Source organism: Aotus nancymaae, unplaced genomic scaffold, assembly GCF_030222135.1.
Source record: "Aotus nancymaae isolate 86718 unplaced genomic scaffold, 86718_ANA_hifiasm-v0.15.2.pri h1tg000064l_1, whole genome shotgun sequence".
In the NCBI taxonomy this organism is placed as follows: Eukaryota; Metazoa; Chordata; class Mammalia; order Primates; family Aotidae; genus Aotus; species Aotus nancymaae.
In genome coordinates this window covers 15,716,552-15,736,874 of record NW_026988479.1, presented here as the reverse complement: position 1 = coordinate 15,736,874, position 20,323 = coordinate 15,716,552, and the positions used below count along the sequence as shown (strand labels likewise).

Here is a 20,323-nt window from a genome sequence, read left to right as displayed (position 1 = left end):
GAGAGTGTAGTCTGATGCAGCCATTCTAAAAACCAACTGAAGACCATCTGGAGCTACTTTATCAAATTAAGTACAATACTCTAAGAACCATCAGTTTTATTCAAGTTGTATCCAAAAATAAATTATCATTCATGTACAGAAAGGGATTATAAATATAAGGATATTAATTGGCAACATTATATCAAAGTGTGATTCTCAAAATGTTAAAATATATTCTTACAAATGTATAATAAGCTGGCCAAAGTTTTACTTACTTTATTAATAATGTAATCAGCAAAATAATCAAGCCTGTTCTGATTATTGTTCACCAGGACAACAAAGCTTTGGTGGTTAACTGCTCTATTTGACAGATAAGAAATAATCATGCAACTATAAGTTTTGCAGAACTGAAAAAAGTCTGAGCCCTAATCAGTTCTGCAAAACTAATTTATATTCCTGTTAAGAATCAAATGATTGTCAGAGAAGCTTATAGGAAATACTCTAAAATTATTTTTAAAGGTCATGTAGTTATCTTTTTGCTTTGTTTCCATGTTTTGGTTCTTTTTTCTTATTGTCCTTCCATGTGATTATAAATAATTCCAAAATATCATTTTTCATCATTAAAAGGCCACCTTGTTGCAAGGATTTTTTGTTGGTTTTCTTGTGGTGGTGGTTTGAGTGGATTCATAGATAAAGCAAAGATTACTCACTAACACACATAAGCCTTCTTATTGTATGGTAAATAAATCCAGAACCACACAGTTCTAAGCAACTACTATGTCCACAGAATTAACTTCTGTCTGGAGATTATGTAAGGAAGATTGCATGTGTAGCCTCTATCTTTCAGAGATGTTATTACTCACACTTCCTCATTTAATCTAATTCTAGAAAACCAAAACAAATATGTTAATCTCAGATTATTTTAAGGACCAGCAATTTTGAATAAATTTGTCTTTCCTCTAGGTCTCCAAAATTTGCTAAAATTCCTAGCCTTCCAATAAGTAACCTTTTTATTCCCTGTAAGGCTAGAATTTATAAGACCAAAATAACAGAAACCAGATTAGATTCATAGATGGGCTTCTTAGACATTGGCTCTACATGTAAAATACAACTCATGTTTCTTCATGATGATATTTTCATACTTAATGAAATTAAATCTGTTCTCAAATATGACACTTCCAGTGTGGTCTGATTGCACAAATGATTTGTCCAATTCTATACTGGTTTTGTTTAAAGAGACAGATTCTTATGAAACCTATTGACATAAAAACTAAGGGAAGTTCTGATTCCAGGGAGGATGGAGTAACGACATTCCACCCTGTTTGTCCTACCGAGTACAACTAAAAATGCTGGACAGAATACATGAAGCAGCATGCCTGAAAAGTTAATGGTAGCAGGAAGATTTGGGAAGGAGTCCAAAAATTGAAGTTTCTCTAAACCAGCAAGAAATTTATCATTTTTCTCCTCAAAATTGCCTAGTTTGAACTCAAAGCCATCCTGAATCCCAGAAGTCCACACCAGCTGCAGACAAAAAAGAGTTCCAACAGAACTTTTCATTTCTGGTCTGGGAATCTGAAAGGAAAGTACTACAGCTCAGAGATAGTGGAGAAATCCTTTTTTTCTTCTTTTTACCCTTCTTTCTTGACCCATTCTCCAGGTACTAGGCAGGTGCCTAAAGCTCTGAGGAAGTGAAATTCTTCTCTCTGATCAGAGAATCTGTGTTCCCAACAGCATGAATCAGATCCCTGTTGCTTTTTTAAAATTTTTTTCTGTCTTCCTTCTACTTGATCCTAAATTCAGACACAGTCTTAAGAAGTTTGTGGCAGAGAGGGAAAGCTGAAGCCTCTGTTTTCAGACTGAATGACCAGAAGTAGAAGCCCCAAGGAGCCTTGGAGACATAAATGGATCAGAGGAGTAACCTCATAAAGTTGTGTATAAACTCCCAAAATCATTGTTAAAGGTATGTAAATCTCACCCTAAACACCATACCGCATGCTCTAAGAGCTGAGCTGCCAAGAAGAGTGACAGCAGCAAGAAGGAAGACTAGGAGTTCTCCAGCTTCACTCTTTCCATTCCCACCAAAATCCAACTAGCAACTATCTACAGACAAAAATACCATCCTAAACATCTCAGAACTCAGGAATGAGGCTGACACACTCCCCTGGACTCAGGAACCAAGAAAAGCCATGATCAAACAGTAAGAGCAGTAATTCTGTTTGACTAACATCCCTCCCCCAAGCCTGCACAGTACCACTCACAGGGAATTCCACTGGACCCATGGTTTCTACAGTGGGAAAAGTTAATTCAAGAGAGATATTCAGCTTCTCCACCATTTGGAACCTCTCACAGGAGGTTCACACCTGTCTTGTCCCACAGGTCAGAGTGGGAGTATTATCTTGTCCCACAGAAAAGAATAGGAGTAATGGCATGACTAGACCACCTAGATTCAGTTAGAAACACAGAATATGGGTGGGGCTCACAGTGACTAGCACTCAGATCTTGGTAGCTGATCCACATTCCACCCAACAGAGGCACTACACCAAAGAAACTAACCGACAGCAATTCCAGCCAGGGATACACCAGACAGGGTTATCGTGGCCTTAGAGCACCCACTAATACTTTATTGGTGGTGTGTAAATCATTTATATTTTTAGTCTGAAGGTTAAAAGACAAAACTATCATTTATATTTTTAGTCTGAAGGTTAAAAGACAAAACTATTAACAATAATGAAAACTATAATAACTTGTAATATTATTGTAAAATGCAATAACTTGTAATATGTAATATACAATGGTGTAAATTAGGACATTGAAAATTCAAAATGTGAGGGGAAAGTGAGTTAAACAGTAAAGGTATTTTCACTGTCAAAGTAAGTTGTTGTCCAAGTATGGTGTCTCACGCCTGTAATCCCAGCACTTTGGGAGGCTGAGGCGGGCAGATCACCTGAGGTCAGGAGTTTGAGACCAGCCTGGCCAACATGGTGAAACCCCATCTCTACTAAAAATAGAAAAATTAGTCAGGTTTGGTGGCGAGTGCCTGTAATCCCAGCTACTCGGGAGGCTGAGACACGAGAATTGCTTGAACCTGGGAGGGAGAGGTTGCAGTGAGCCAAGATCATGCCACTGCACTGCAGCCTGGGCGACAGAGTGAGACTCTGTCTCAAAAAAAAAAAAAAGTAAGTTGTTATCAGCTTAAAATAATGTTATAACTACAAGTTTTTTTTTTTTTTTTTTGTAAGCCTCATGGTAGGCACAAGGAAAAAAACCTATAATAGATACACTAAAAATAAAAATCAGAAATCAAAACACACTGCTAGAGAAAATCACTTAACCACAGGAAAGACAGTAAGAGAGGAAGAAAAGAAAAAAGATCTACAGCACAACTAGAAAATAATCAACAAAATGGTAGTAGTACATTCTTACCTATTAATAATTAATTTGACTATAAGTGGATTAAATTAAACCATCCAGTTAAAATTGATAGAGTAGCTAAATTGATAAAATAAAACACCCAGCTATATGCTGTTTACAAGAAAGTTGCTTCATTTTAACGACAAACACAGACTAAAAGAGATGGAAAAAGAATTTCCATGCAGCCAGGCATGGTGGCTCATGCCTATAATCCCAGCACTTTGTGGGGCCAAGGTAGGTAGATCACTTGAGGCCAGGAGTTCAATCCCAGCCTGGCCAACATGGCAAAACCCCATCTCTAACAAAAACACAAAGATTAGCTTAGCATGGTGGTGCATGCCTATAATCCCAGCTACATGGGAGGCTGAGCCAGGAGAATCACTTGAACCCGGAGATTGTGCCACTGCACTTCAGCCTGGGTGACAGAGCAAGAATCTGTCTCCAAAAAAAAGAATTTCCATGCAAATGGAAATTGTAAGAGAGCAAGAGTACCTATATTTATATCAGATAAAATAGACTTTAAGTCAAAAACTCTAAAAAGAGACAATGAAAGTCATTATATAATAATAAAGGGTCAGGAGTATATAACAATTGTAAAACACAAAAGCATGCAATATTAAAACACCTAAATGTATAAAGCAAATATATTAATAGATCTAAAGGGAGAACTAGACTGCAATACAATGATAGTAGGGGAATTTGCCACCCATTTTCAGCAATGGACAGGTCATCTAGACAGAAAATCAACAAAGAAACATCAGATTTAAACTGCACTGTAGACCAAATGGACCTAGCAGAAATTTACAGAATATTTCATCCAATGGCTACAGAATACATATTCTTTTCAACTTCACATAAAATATTTAACAGACTAGATAATATGTTAGGCCACAAAACAAGCCTTGACAAATTTAAGATTGAAACCATATCAAGTGTTTCTTCTGACCACAATGATATAAAACTAAAAATCAATAACAGAAAACGAATTTCAGAAATGTTATACATTCACAGAAATTAAATATACTCCTGAAAAACCAATGAATCAAGAAAGAAATTTAAATATCCCTTTTGGACAAATAGAAATGGAAACACAATGCACCAAAACTTATGGAATCCAGCAAAAGCAGCTCTTAGAGAAAAATCTATAGCAATAAACACCAACATACAAAAATAGAAAGATTTCAAATAAAGAATCTAACATCATACCTCAAAAAACTAGAAATACAAGAATAAACTAAATCTAAAATTAGGAGAAACAAGTAATAAAGGTCAGAATATAGGTGAGATGTGGTAGCTCATGCCTGTAATCCCAGCACTTTGGGAGGCTGAGGTGCATGGATCACTTGAGCGCAGGAGTTCAAGACCAGCCTGGTCAACATGGTAAAACACCATCTCTTCCAAAAACGGGAAAAAAAAAAAAAAAAGCCAGTCATGGTGGCAGATGCCTGTGGTTTCATCTACTCTGGAGGCTGAGGTGGGAGGATCTCTTGAGCCTGGGAGGTAGATGTTGCAGTGAGCCAACATCACCACTGCATTCCAGCCTGGGTGACAGAGTGAGATCCCATCTAAAAAAACAATCAACATATAAATAAATGAAATAGAGACTTGGAAAAAAAATTACAAAAGAGCACCAAAATTAAGAGTTGGTGTTTTGAGAAAAAATAAGATCAACCAATGGTTAGCTAAACTACCTAAAGAAAAAAGAGAGAAGACAAACAAAATCAATGATCAAAAAGGAGACATTATAACTGATACCACAGAAATAAAAAGGATCATAAGAAATTATTACAAACAATTATACACCAACAAATGGAATAACCTAGAAGAAACAGATAAATTCCTGGGCACATACAACCTACTAATATTGAATAGTGAAGATAAAGAAAATTTGAAGAGATCGGTAATGAGCAAGGACATTGAATCAGTAATAAAAAGTCTCCCATCAAAGAAAAGTCCAAGACCTGGTGGTTTCATTACTGAATTCTACCAACATTTAAAGAAGACTAATACCAATTATTCTCAAAATATTTAAAAATACTAAAGAGGAGAGAATACATTCAAACTCATTCTACGAGGCCAGCATTACTCTGATACCAAAACCAAAAAAAGGCTCCCAGTTACTCCAGGGGAAGGAGTGAGTTGAATTGGAAAGGAGCAACCTGCCTTCACAACATGCCTCTGGAATCCTGGCAGGAGGAGACCCCTCAACCACCATGGACACTTGAGCTGGCAGGGACAGCTGCTTACAGAAGTGGTAGGGGAAGCACTCCAACTGGTGCAGAGTCCAGAGGGTTTGATGTGGTAATGTCTGTAGAGAAGCATAATCAGGGATGCCCATCCCCCTAGGCTTGATTTGCTCCCGTAAGAGGCTTTAGCCCTAAGGGAACTGTTGGACATAAACTCTGCAGGGCAGTCTTGCCCACCAAATGAGGTCAGTCTGATGTGAGCACCCCTTGGTCTGCTGACCTATCCCAGGGCCCCAGCCTGGCTGCATCTGCTTGCCCTGGTGCTCTGGAAGTGCTGCATCATAGCTCCTGTGCTGGCGGACTGCACAAGCCCACCCACTACCTCCTTTCATTGCAGCTCCCTCCAGGCCCACAACCACCCCTACATTGCTGGTGCATATGTGCATGGGTGGATCTTGCCTTCTCTGTCCTGCCAGCATGTGTGTGCACATGCACCTTGCCCTGCCACCGCTGCCAGAGTAAGTGCACCCCACTCCACCCCTCCCCTACCATACTTCCATTGCAGTCGGAGTGCAACCCAGCCCCGACCAGCACCCTGCCCCAGCACCAACATTGTCACCAGAGTGAAACTAGGCACAGAGAACAGTGGACCCTCCACTGCCCTAAGTGGCAACCTACACCTACATGAAAATTCACAGAGGGTGCACACAGTCCTGCACCTACCAGCACCTTGCCCCCATGCTAAAACCACCACCAGCACAACCACACACACAGTCAGTCACTAGCAGGGACCCCCAACCCCTGAACCATGCTTCTTTGCTGCTGCTATGAATGCCTGAACACCCATGAGCACCTGGCTACAACCAATAAGCATGTAACCTGCCATGCTGCTTCTGGCACATGCAAATGAGGATGGACTCCACTGCCACCACCCTATGAAATGCTTTGCCTGTCAAGGCCCACAGGAATGCTGAAACCAAATATTTATTTGGACTGAAACTTCAGTCCACCCAGTGCAGTGGATTCCTAACCTCAAGGAGCCAGAAAACAAAGTTGGGGCCCAATATTGGTCCCCCAGAGTTAGAGCACACAGTCCAGGAGTTGTGAGCTGAGCCTTGGCCCCCTGAAATCTTCCAGAAACAAAGCCAGTCAATAGAACCCACCTTATACCACAATCAAGCCCTTAAGGTCATCAAACAGGATAACGAAAAAAAAAATCCAAAGGACAGCAATTTCAAAGACTGAAGAAACAGCCCACAAAGATGAGAAAGAACCAGTACAAGAACTGACAACTCAAAAAGTGAGAATGCCTTTATTCCTCCAAACGACTGCACTAGCTCTCCAGTAAGAGTTCTGAAAAAGGCTGAGATGACTGAAATGATGGAAACAGAATTCAGAATATGGATAGGAATGAAGATAATCAAGATGCAGGACTACATTGAAACAATCCAAAGAAGCTAAGAATCACAATAAAACAATGCAGAAGCTGCCATACAAAATAGCCAGTATAGAAAAGTACATAACAACATGACAGAGCTGAAAAACACACTATAAGTATTTCTTTTTTTTTTTTTTTTTCCTGAGGCAGAGTCTTGCTCTGTCACCCAGACTGGAGTGGTACAATCTCAGCTCGCTGTAACCTCCACCACCCAGGTTCCAGCAATTCTCCTGCCTTGGCCTCCCAAGTAGCTGAGATTATAGGCACCCACTACCATGTCCAGCTAACTTTTTTTGTATTTTTAGAGAAGACAGGGCTTCACCATGTTGGTCAGGCTGGTCTTGAACTCCTGACCTTATGATCCACCCACCTCAGCCTCCAAAGTGCTGGGATTACAGGCGTGAGCCATCATGCCTGGCCTAGAATTTCGTAATGCAATTGCAAGTATTAATAGTGGAATAGGCCAAGCTGAGGAAAGAATGTTGGAGCTTAAAGACTGGCTTTCTGAAATAAAACAGTCAGACAATAATCAAGAAAAAAAGAATGAAAAGTAATGAATAAGACCTCCAAGAAATATGGGATTGTGTAAAGAAACCAAAGCTATGACATATTGGTGTGCCCGAAAGAGATGGGGAGAACGGAACCAACTTGGAAAACATACTTCAGGATATCATCCATGAAAACTTTCCCAACCTAGCTAGAGAGGTCAACATTCAAATTCAGGAAATGAGAGAACCCCAATAAGATAATTCATAAGAACATAGGCCAGGCACGGTGGCCCAAGCCTGTAATCCCAGCACTTTGGGAGGCCAAGGCGGGTGGATCATGAGGTCAAGAGATCGAGACCATCCTGGCCAACATGTTGAAACCCCATCTCTACTAAAAATACAAAAAATAAAAATTAGTGGTGGTGTGCGCCTGTAGTCCCAGCTACTCGGGAGGCTAAGGCAGGAGAATTGCTTGAATGCGGGAGGTGGAGGTTGCAGTGAGCCGAGATTGTGCCACTGCACTCCAGCCTGGCACCTGGTGACAGAGTGAGACTCTGTCTCAAAAAAAAAAAAAAAGAAGATAATCCCCAAAACACATAATCATCATATTCCCCAAGGTTGAAATGAAAGAAAAAATTTTAAAGGCAGTTACAGAAAAAGGCCAGGTCACCTACAAGGGGAAGCTCATAAGACTAATAGTGGACCTCTTAGCAGAAACCCTACAAGCCAGAAGAGATTGGGAGCCAATATTCAACATTCTTAAAGAAATTTCAACCAAGAATATCATATCCAGCCAAACTAAGCTTCATAAGTGAAAGATAAATTAGATCCTTTACACACAAGAAAATGCTGAGGGAATTTGTTACCACCAGACCTGCCTTACAAGAGTTCCTGAAGGAAGCACTAAATATGGAAAAGAAAGACCATTATCAACCACTACAAAAACACACTCAGGTACACAGGCCAGTAACATTGTAAAGCAACCACACAAACGAGTATCTACAATAACCAGCTAACATGATGACAGGATCAAATTCACACATATCAATAATAATCTTGAATATAAATGGGCTAAATTCCCCAATTAAAAGGCACAGAGTGGCAAGTTGGATAAAAAAGCAATACCTAATGGTATGCTGTCTTCAACTGACCGTTTCACACACAATAACACCCATAGACTCAAAATAAAGGGAGGGAGGAAAATCCACCAAGCAAATGGAACTCAGATAAAAGCAGGAGTTACAATCCTAATTTCAGACAAAATTGGCTTTAGACCAACAAAGACCAAAAAAGACAAAGAAAGGCATTATATTTTGGTAAAAGGTTCAATTCAACAAGAAGACCTACCCATAAATATACCTGCACCCAACACAGGAGCACCCAGATTCATAAAGCAAGTTTTTAGGGACCTTCAAAGAGACAGACTCCCACACAATAGTAGTGACAGACTTCAACTCCCCACTGGCAGTATTAGACTAATCATCAAGTCAGAAAATTAACAGAATTATTCAGGACCTGAGCTCAGCACTGGATCAAATGGGCCTGATCAATATCTGTGGAACTCTTCACCCAAAAACAACAGAATATACATTCTTCTCATTGTCACATGGCACATACTCTAAAATCAACCACACAATTGGACATAAAACAATCCTCAGCAAATGTTAAAGAACTGACATTATACCAACCATTCTTTTATACTAACGACAGTGCAATAAAATTAGAAATGAAGACTCAGGTCAAGAGATCTAGACCACATGGCCAACATGGTGAAACCCCATCTCTACTAAAAGTTAAAAATTAACTGGGCATGGTGGCGCATGCCTGTAGTCCCAGCTACTTGGGAGGCTGAGGCAGGAGAATCTCTTGAACCCAGGAAGCAGAGGTTACAGTGAGCCGAGATCATGCCACTGCACTCCAGCCTGGCAACAGACTCAGAAGAAGGGAAGGGAAGAGAAGGGAAGGAAGAGGGAAGGGAGAGGGAAGGGAGAGGGAAGGGAGAGGGAAGGGAGAGGGAAGGGAGAGGGAGGGAGGGAAGGAAGAAAAGACATCTCTATTAAAAATACAAAATTAGCCAGGCATGGTGGCACATGCCCGTAATTTCAGCTACTTGGGAGGCTGAGGCAGGAGAATCACTTGAACCTGGGAGGCAGAGATTGCCGTGAGCCGAGATCATGACATTGCACTGCAGTCTGAGCAAGAAGAACGAAACTCTGTCTCAAAAAAGGAAAAAAAAAATCCACAATTGGCTGGGCTTAGTGGCTCATGCCTATAATCCTAGCACTTTGGGAAGCCAAAAAGGATCACTTGAGCCCAGGAGTTTGAGACCAGCCTGGACAACATGGCAAGACCCCATCTCTACAAAAAATACAAAAATTAGCCAGTGTGGTGGCACCCACCTATAGTCCCAGCTACTCAGAAGGCTGAGGCAGGAGGATAACTTGAGCCCAGGAGGTCAAGGCTGCAGTGAGCTGTGATCATGCCACTGCACTCCAGCATGAGGGACAGAGTGAGACCTTTTCTCAAAAAAAAAAGTCAAAAAATAACAGATGCAGGTGAGATTGCAGAGAAGAAGGAACATTTTCACACCGTTGGTAGGAGTGTAAATTAGTTCAACCATTGTGGAAAATAGTGTGGTGATTCCTTAAAGAGCTAAAAACAGGACTACCATTCCACCCCGCAATCCCATTACTGAGTATATGCCCAAAGGAATATAAATTATTCTATCATAAAGACACATGCATATTTTCTGCAGAACTACTCACAATAGCAAAGACATGGAATCAACCTAAATGTTAATCAGTGGTAGACTGGATAAAGAAAGTGTAGTACATATACACCATGGAACACTATGCAGCCATAAAAATAATAAAATCACATCTTTGCAGGAACATGGATGGAGCTGGAGGCCACTGTCCTTAGCAAATTTATGCAGGAACGGAAAATCAAATACTCCATGTTTTTACTTTTAAGTGGGAGCTAAATGATGAGAACACATGGACACATAGAGGGGAATAAAAGACACTGAGATTTATGGGAGGAGGGAGAGGATGGGGGAAAGTTAACCAACAGGTACTAGGTTTAATACCTGGGTACTATTCCAGTGCCTCCACTCCATCCCCCGCGGGTCTGCTCTGTGTGCCATGGACGGCATTGTCCCAGATAGAGCAGTTGGTACAAAGCGGGGATCTGACGAGCTTTACTTTACTTATGTCACCAACGGACCGTTTATCATGAGCAGCAACTCGGCATCTGCAGCAAATGGAAATGACAGCAAGAAGTTAAAAGGTGATAGCAAAAGTGCCCGCGTCCCCTCCAGAGTGATCCACATTTGGAAGCTACCCATCGACGTCACTGAAGGGGAGGTCATCTCCCTGGGGCTGCCCTTCGGGAAGGTCACCAATCTCCTGATGTTGAAGGGGAAAAACCAGGCCTTCATCAAGATGAACACGGAGGAGGCTGCCAACACCATGGTGAACTACTACACCTCCGTGACACCCGTGTTGTGCGGGCAGCCCATCTACATCCAGTTCTTCAACCACAAGGAACTGCAGACTGACAGCTCTTCCAACCAGACACGTGCCCAGGCGGCCCTGCAGGCTGTGAACTCGGTCCAGTCGGGAAACCTGGCTTTGGCTGCCTCGGCGGCAACTGTGGACACAGGGATGGTGATGACTGGGCAGAGCCCTGTGCTGAGGATCATTGTGGAGAATCTCTTCTACCTGGTGACCCTGGACGTGCTGCACCAGATTTTCTCCAAGTTCGGCACAGTGTTGAAGATCATCACCTTCGCCAAGAACAACCAGTTCCAGGCCCTGCTGCAGTACGCGGACCCCATGAGCACCCAGCATGCCAAGCTGTCTCTGGACGGGTAGAACATCTACAACGCCTGCTGCATGCTGCGCATTGACTTCTCCAAGGTCACCAGCCTCAACGTCAAATACAACGACAAGAGCCGTGACTACACGTGCCCAGACCTGCCCTCCAGGGACAGCCAGCCCTCGCTGGACCAGACCATGGCCGCGGCCTTCGGCCTCTCTGTTCCCAACGTCCACGGAGCCCTGGTGCCCCTTGGCCATCCCCTCGGCAGTGGCGGCAGCTGCAGCGGCAGGCCAGATCGCCATTCCGGGCCTGGCTGGGGCAGGAAATTCTGTGTTACTGGTCAGCAACCTCAACCCAGAGAGAGTCACACCCCAAAGCCTCTTTATTCTTTTCAGCATCTATGGGGTTGTGCAGCACGTAAAGATCCTGTTCAATAAGAAGGAGAATGCCCTGGTGCAGATGGCAGATGGCAACCAGGCCCAGCTTGCCCTGAGCCACCTGAACCGGCACAAGCTGCATGGGAAGCCCATCCGCATCACACTCTCGAAGCACCAGAACTTGCAGCTTCCCCGCGAGGGCCAGGAGGACCAGGGCCTGACCAAGGACTATGGCAACTCGCCCCTGCACCACTGCAAGAAGCCAGGCTTATTCAATATATATATCCAGAACATATTCCCACCCTCGGCCACCCTGCACCTCTCCAATATCCCACCTTGAGTGTCCGAGGAAGATCTCAAGGTCCTCTTCTCCTGCAATGGGGGCGTCATCAAAGGATTCAAGTTCTTCCAGAAGGACCGCAAGATGGCGCTGATCCAGATGGGCTCCTTGGAGGAGGCGGTCCAGGCCCTCATTGACCTGCACAACCAAGACCTCGGGGAAAGCCACCACCTGCAGGTCTCCTTCTCCAAGTCCACCATCTAGGGGCACGAGCCCCCCACGGCCGGGCCCCCTGGCGACAACTTCCATCATTCCAGAGAAAAGCCGCTTTAAAAAGCAGCTGAAGTGACCTTAACAGACCAGAGATTTTATTTTTTTAAAGAGAAATCATTTTACCTGTTTTTTAAAAAATTAAATCTAGTTCACCTTGCTAACCTTGCGGTGACGGGTGACAGCTCAGCCTCTTGGTGACTGTGCCAGCGGGAGCTCCCGGCCCTCCACACCCAGGGCCAGATCCTCGGGCCGTGCCTTGGTGGGGTCTGTCGGGCGTGGGGCCTATGGGTGGGCGCCCCAACCACGACTCGGCTTCCTTGTGCCTTAAAAAACCTGCCTTCCTGTGTCCACGCACCCACCCTGGGTGTCCTGGGGACCCAAGGGGCAGAGGTCACACTTCAGAGAAAGGCGGGGGCCCAGCAGGCTCCTGCAGGATCATGTGTCTGGGGTGTGGCAGCCACTGCCTGCTACACCCCAACCCCTGCCCTCTAATCAAGTGATGTGATTTTGCTCTCCCACCCTGCCCCCAGGACCTTCCCCTCTGCCCCCAGGCGCTGGCCCAGGGTGCCCGCTGCTGCTTTCAACTGCGGAGCTGTTCGTCATAATCTCTGTATTATATACTTTGCAGTTGCAGACGTCTGTGACTAGCAATATTTCCAGTTGACCAAATATTCTAATCTTTTTTTCATTTATATGCAAAAGAAATAGTTTTAAGTAACTTTTTATAGCAAGATGATACAATGGTATGAGCGTAATCTAAACTTTCTCGTGGTATTATCTTGTATGCTGTTTTATCTTATTCCTTGTCATTAAGTCACAGGCGGAACCCAGTTTCCAGAGAGCAGGCGGGGCCGCCCAGCAGGTCAGGCACAGGGAGCACTGGTCCGATCTTAGCGCAGAGCTTCTGGGAAGGGGCGGGCGCGCCGCCGCCTCTGGCATCGCCTCTGGTTGCCTTACACCACACCTTCACCTGCAATCGCCTAGAAAACTTGCTCTCAAACTTCTTCAGGGTTTTTTTCCTTCAAATTTTGGACCAAAGTCTAATTTCTGTTTTTCGCCTGTCTCTGATGCTGGGACCCGGAAGGCAGGCGTTGGTCTCGACTTCGCTGTGCTCTTCCCCCGCCTCTGCACGGCCTGTCCCGGGGGCTCCGGGATCCTCCTTCCGTAAAGGAGAGTGTAACGAGGGTATAAATATTTATAATTTTTTATAGCTGTTGTGAGACACGAGGGGCAGCGACGCGGATTTTTATGGAGACACAGATGTATATTTTGCTAGCGGCAATTCCAGGCTCAGTATTGACCGCCGAGCGGCAGGGACCCCACGCACGTTCCATTGCCGTCCCGATGGCTCTCAATGTGGAGAGAACCGATTAAAACCGTTTTATAACCAACTCCTCCCTTCTCTGTAGCCCTGTGTTCGCTGTAGAGGCAGGTTGGCCAGTCTGTACCTGGACTTTGAATAAATGTTTTCTGTATCCTCAAAAAAAAAAACCTGGGTAACGAAATAATCTGTACAATAAACCCCTGTGACACAAGTTTACCTATATAACAAACCTGCATTGTACCCCTGGACTTAAAATATAAGTTAAAAAAACTGATGATGTAAATTTATGGTATTGATAAATATAGTACAGTACTGTAAATGTATAAAACAAAAATTAAAAAGGCCTTTAAACATATTATAACTTGCTTAATTTCATCCATAACACGAATACAAATTGAAACCACATTGAGATATCATTTTTCATCAATCAGATGGACAAACATTTAAAAAAAACTGACAATAGGCTCTGTTAATAAGGCTGTGGAAAAACAGGCATTCTCATATTGTTTGTAGCAGTGAAAAACATGGTAGAACCACAATGGAGGGAATTTGGCAATATCTTCAAAGAATGATGTATGCATTTGTCTTTTGAACTAGCAATTCCATCTTTAAGAATTTAAATATATACCTTCACAAATATAACTTTATATACACAAAGTTATTTATTGTGACATCATTTATAATAAAATAACTAGAAAACAACCCAATGGTAATCAGCTGAGACTGAATGAAATATGATGAATCTACTGAACAGTGTCAATGGTGTACAATATAATTGTTAAAAGAAATGAGAAAGGTCTCTATAAACAATATAAAGAAATGTCCAGAATATATCAATATTCAGGAATAAAAGCAAGGTAATAAGCAGTACACGTGGTATGCTACTTTTATGTAAGATGAAAAGAGAAAATAAGTATGTGTGTGTCACAGAGAGAGAGTGATTTGCTTAATTTGGCAAAAACAAACATGAGGCATAAATGTTTTTCCAATGAAAATGTTAAGAATAGGGAGGTGTAATGGAATGAAGGAACAGGAATGGTAATGAGACTTCACTGTGTTTAATTTTTTAAATATAGGTTTGACTTTGAACCATATGGAATCAACAAATTTTAAAAACAAATTAAAACATACCTTAAAGTGAGGCCATGAGTGGTTGCTCACACCTGTAATTCCAGCACTTTGGGAGGCCGAGGTGGGTGCATCCGCTGAACCCAGGAGTTTGAGACCAGTTTGAGATCAGACTGAGCAACATGGTGAAACTTCATCTCTACTATAAATACAGAAAATTAGCTGGGCATGGTGGCACGTGCCTGTGGTCCCAGCTGCGCAGGAAACTGAAGTTGGAGGATCATTTGAGCCTGGGAGGCAGTGAGCCAAGATTGTGCCACTGCACCTCAACCTGTGTGACAAAGTGGGATCCCATCTCAAAAAAAACAGATACCCTAAAGTGAATATTAAAAGAACTACATAAACCTAACAGTATAACAAATTGATAATATAACCACAGAGTGGTGGAAAATTCATTCAAGTAGGTTTTGAACAAGCAAAGTGACTCTACATCCTAAGGAAGACATTCTAAGGACAAAAGGAGCTTCAAAGAAATCTTGAATTTTACATACTAGGTTTATTGTTAGTATTGTTATTGATAGTAATGTTGACGTTGTTTTGTGTGTATTATAAGATGGGGCCAATAAGTAAATATGCTGATATTTGGGGGACAAAGGATCTCTCTATGAAAGAAGGGAGATACAAATACAAATTTAGCATCTCGGGGGAGCCCATTTCTTGGTTCATAAGCAGCTGTCTTTTCACTCTGTCTTCACATGCCTGAAGGGTCAAGGGAGCTCACTGGAGTCTCTTCTATAAGGTTGCTGGTCTCTCATTCATGTGAACTCCCCTTCATAGTAACCTCCCAAAGACCCCCATCTTCAAATACTATCATATTGGGGATTAAGTTTCAACATATAGATTTTGTGGGGAAATAAACATTCAGTCTATAGCACTCCCCAATTAAAAGACATAGATAGGCTGAATGGATAAAAAAAATAAATAAACAGGATCCAACTATCTGCTGTCTACAGAAGACTCACATCAGATCTAAGGGCACACATAGGCTATAAGTAAAATGATGGAAAAATCTATTTCATGCAAATTGTAACAAAAAGAGAGCAAAGTTGGCTACACTAATATTAGACAAAACAGACTTCAAGTGAAAAAATACTATGAGATGAAGAAAGACATTATATAATTTTAAGAGTCCATTTTTAAAAAGAGTCAATTTACCAAGAATATATAACAATTATAAACAATTAGGTACCAAACATCAGAGCTCCTAAAGGTATAAGCCAAACATGGACAAAATTGAAGGGAGAAATGAAAATAAACACAATAATAGTAGGAGATACCACTACCCTTATTTTCTTTTTATTTTTCCTCTTTCTTCTTCTTTTACCAACCCAGTATCTTTTGACTTCAAGTAGTATGTTTTTTCTTTTTTTTTTTTTTGAGACAGAGTTTCGCTCTTGTCACCCAGGCTGGAGTGCAATGGCGTGCTCTCAGTTCACTGCAATGTCCCCCTCCTGGATTCAAGCGATTCTCCTGTCTCAGCCTCCCGAGCAGCTGGGATTACAGGCGCCCACCACCACACCCGGCTAATTTTTGTATTTTTAGTAGAGACGGGGTTTCACCATCTTGGCCAGGCTGGTCTTGAACTCCTGACCTCATGATCCACCTGCCTCGGCCTCCCAAAGTGCTGGGATTACAGGCGTGAGTCACCATGCCCGGCCACTATTTTCTTTATTTTTATTTTAACTTTTTAATTGCCTTGTCTTTGTCAGGCATCAATACTCTTATTTTCAATAATATATAGAAAAACCAGATAGAAGATCAATAAGGAAATAGAGGACCTGAGCAATACTATAAAGAAAGTGGACATAACAAACTTATACACAACACTCTGCCCAATAACAGTAAAATACCATTTTTCTCAAGTGCACACAGATTATTCTCCAGGACAGACCATATGTTAGGCCACAAAACAAGTCTAAGCAAATTTTGAAACACTGAATTCATACAAAATACAGTTTCTGATCACAATGGAATGAAACTAGATATTAATAGCAGAAGGAAAACAAGAAAAGACAACACATTCTTAAATAACCAATTGATCAAAGAAACCAAAAATAAAATTAGAAAATATCTGGAGAAAAATAAAAATAAAACCAGCTAGACATGGTGGTTCATGCTTGTAATCCCAGCACTTTGGGAGGCCAAGGTGGAGGAACACTTAAGGCCAGGAGTTCAAGACCAGCCTGGGCAACATAGTGAGACCCCTCCCATCTCTACAGAAAAATTTAAAATTTAGCCCAACATGATAGCATGTGCTTATAGTCCTAGCTACATGGGAGGCTGAGGTGGGAGGATCAAGAAACAAAAGATAATAATAATAAACCCTAGGCTGCCAGAAGAAAGGCAATAATAAAGATTAGAGCAAAGATAAATAAAATAAAGAATGTAAGTTGGTTTACTGAAAAATTAAAAAAAAAAAAAAAAAAAAGAACAAACCTGCCAGGCATGGTGGCTCATACCTGTAATCCCAGCACTTTGGGAGGCCAAGGTGGGTAGACTGCCTGAGGTCAGGAGTTCATGACCAGCCTGGTCAACATAGTGAAACCCCATCTCTACTAAAAATACAAACTTCGCCAGGCATGGTGATGGGCACCTGTAATCCCAGCTATTCGGGAGGCTGAGGCAGGAGAATCACCTGAACCCAGAAGGCAGGAGTTGCAGTGAGCAGAGATTGCGCCACTGCACTCCAGCCTGGGCGACAGAGTGGGACTCCACCTCAAAAAAAAAGGACAAACCTTAGCTAGACTGAGAAACAAAAAGAGATAATGTAAGTAATTAAGATCAGATACAAATACAAATTCAGTGTCTGGGGAGAGCCAACTTCTTGGTTCATAAAGAGCCATCTTTTCACTCTGTCTTACATGCCTGAGGGGCAAGGGAGCTTCAATATCACAAAAATTAAAATGATTATAAGAGAATTCTGTGAACAATTGTACACCAACAAATTGGATAACTAGAGAAAAAGAATAAACTCCTAGAAACACACACCTACCAAGACAGAATCATGAAGAAATGGAAAATCTGAACAGACCTACAGCTAGTAAGATTGCATCAATAGAGAAAGCTTCCAATAAAGACAAGCCCAGGACCAAATGCCTTCACTAGATAATTCTGCCAAGCATTTAAAAAAGAATTAACAGCTGGGAGTGGTGGCTTATGCCTGTAATCCCATCACTTTGGGAGGCCGAGGTGGGCAGATCACTTGAGGACAGGAGTTCAAGACCAGCACTTGGTCAACGTGGTGAAATCCTGTCTATTAAAAATACAATAATTAGCCAGGAATGGTGGTCCATGCCTATAATCCCAGCTACTCGGGAGACTGAGGCGGAGAAGATTGCGGTGAGTCGAGATCGAGCCACTGCACTCCAGCCTGGGCGACAAAGCAAGACTCTGTCTCAAAAAAAAAAAAAGAGAGAGAGAGAGAACACAATACTGCTCAAATGCTTACAAAGAATTGTAAAGTACAAAACACTTCCAAACTCATTCTATGAAGCCTGCATTACTCTGACACCAAAGCCAGACAAGAACATTACAAGAAAATAAAATATACAAACTAATAACCCTTATAAACATTGATGTAAAAATCCTCAGCAAAATACTATCAAACTGAATGCAGTAGCATATTAAAAGGATTATACACCATGACCAAGTTTGGTTAATTCTGGGATGCAAGGATATTTCAACATATGAAAATAAATCAATGTAACACACCACATTAACAGAATGAAGGAAAAAAAATCACATGATCAGTTCAGTTGATGCATATAAGGTATGTGACAAATTTTAACATGCTTTCATAATAAAAATACCCAACAAACTTGAAATAGAAGGAAATTACCTCAATATAATAAAAGCCATATATGAAGATCTCATAGCAAACATCATACTCAATGATGAAAGATGAAAATCTTTTCCTCTAATACCAGGAGTAAGACAAGAATGCTCACTTTTGCCACATCTGTGTTAAATGTTTATTTATTTACATAATGTTTAACATATAGTATTTAACATAGGTCTGGAAATTCTAGCTAGACCATTTAGTCAAAAAATAAAAGAAAAGAAAGAAAGAAAGTAAAAAGGCATCCAAATTGGAAAGGAAAAAGTAAAATTATCTCTGTTCTTAGATGACATGATCTTTTTTTTTTTTTTTTTTTTTTTTTTGAGACGGAGTTTCGCTCTTGTTACCCAGGCTGGAGTGCAATGGCGCAATCTCAGCTCATCACAACCTCCGCCTCCTGGGTTCAGGCAATTCTCCTGCCTCAGCCTCCTGAGTAGCTGGGATTACAGGCACACACCACCATGCCCAGCTAATTTTTTGTATTTTCAGTAGAGACGGGGTTTTTTGCATTTTAGTAGAGACAGGTTTTCACCATGTTGACCAGGATGGTCTCGATCTCTTGACCTCGTGATTCACCCGCCTCAGCCTCCCAAAGTGCTGGGATTACAGGCATGAGCCACCGCGCCCGGCACAGATGACATGATCTTATAAGCAGAAAACTGAAGACTCTACAAAAAAAGAAATTCAGTAATGTTGCAGGATGTGAAATTAACACATAAAAATCAGCTCCATTTCTGTACACTAAGAATGAAAAAATCTGAAAAGGAAATGTTTTAAATTCCATTTACAGTATAATCAAAAAGAATAAAATACTTAAGAATAAATTTAACCAAGCAGACAAAAGACTTGAACACTGAAAACTACAAAACATTGCTATAATAAGTTTAAAAAGATACACTAAATGGAAAGACATCTTGCATTCATGAACTGAAAGAACATGTATAGTTAAGATGTCAAAACTACCCAAAGTGATCTGCAGATTCAACGCAATCCCTATCAAAATCTAATTGCATTTTTTTGCAGAAACAAAAAATATATTCTAAATTTCACATGAAATCTCAAGGGACTCATTATAACCAAAATAATCTTGGAAAAGAAGAACAAAGTTGGAGGCCTCACACTTCCTGATTTCAAAACATATTACAAAGCTATAGTAAGCAAAATAGTGTGGTGCTGGCAAAACAGACATAAAGATCAATAGAATAAAATCGGGAGCCCGGATAAGTTGACTCATGCCTGTAATCCTAACACTTTAGGAGGCTGAGGTGGGCAGATCACTTGAGTCCAAGAGTTTGAGACCAGCCTGGGCAACATGGTGAAACCCCATCTCTACTACAATCACAAAAATTAGCTGGATGTGGTGGCATATGCCTGTAGTCCCAGCTACTCAGGAGGCTGAGACAGGAAAATCACTTGAAATTGGGAGGCAGCAGTTGCAGTGAGCTAAGATTGTGCCACTGCACTCCAGCCTGAATGACAGTGAGACTCTGTCTCAAAACACACACACACACACAGAATAAAATAGAGTACCCCAAAAGATTATGTTCAAATGATTTTTGATAAGGATGCCAAGACCACATAATCGGAAAAGGACAGTCTCTTCAACAAATGGTGCTAGGAAAACTGGATATATACATGCAAAAGAATGAAGTTGAATCCTTATACCACATACAAAAGTTAATTCAAAATGGATTAAAGACTTAAATATAAGACCTAAATCTATAAAACTGCTAGAAGAAAACACAGTGGGAAGCCTTCATGGCATTGAATTTGCCAACA

At 41.5% G+C, this 20,323-nt stretch overlaps 1 pseudogene; it reads left to right on the top strand.

The window, feature by feature from the left end:
* Nucleotides 1–10,603: 10,603 nt before the first annotated feature.
* On the top strand, nucleotides 10,604–12,245 carry LOC105716095 (polypyrimidine tract-binding protein 1-like; annotated as a pseudogene).
* The last annotated feature ends 8,078 nt before the right edge of the window (nucleotides 12,246–20,323 follow it).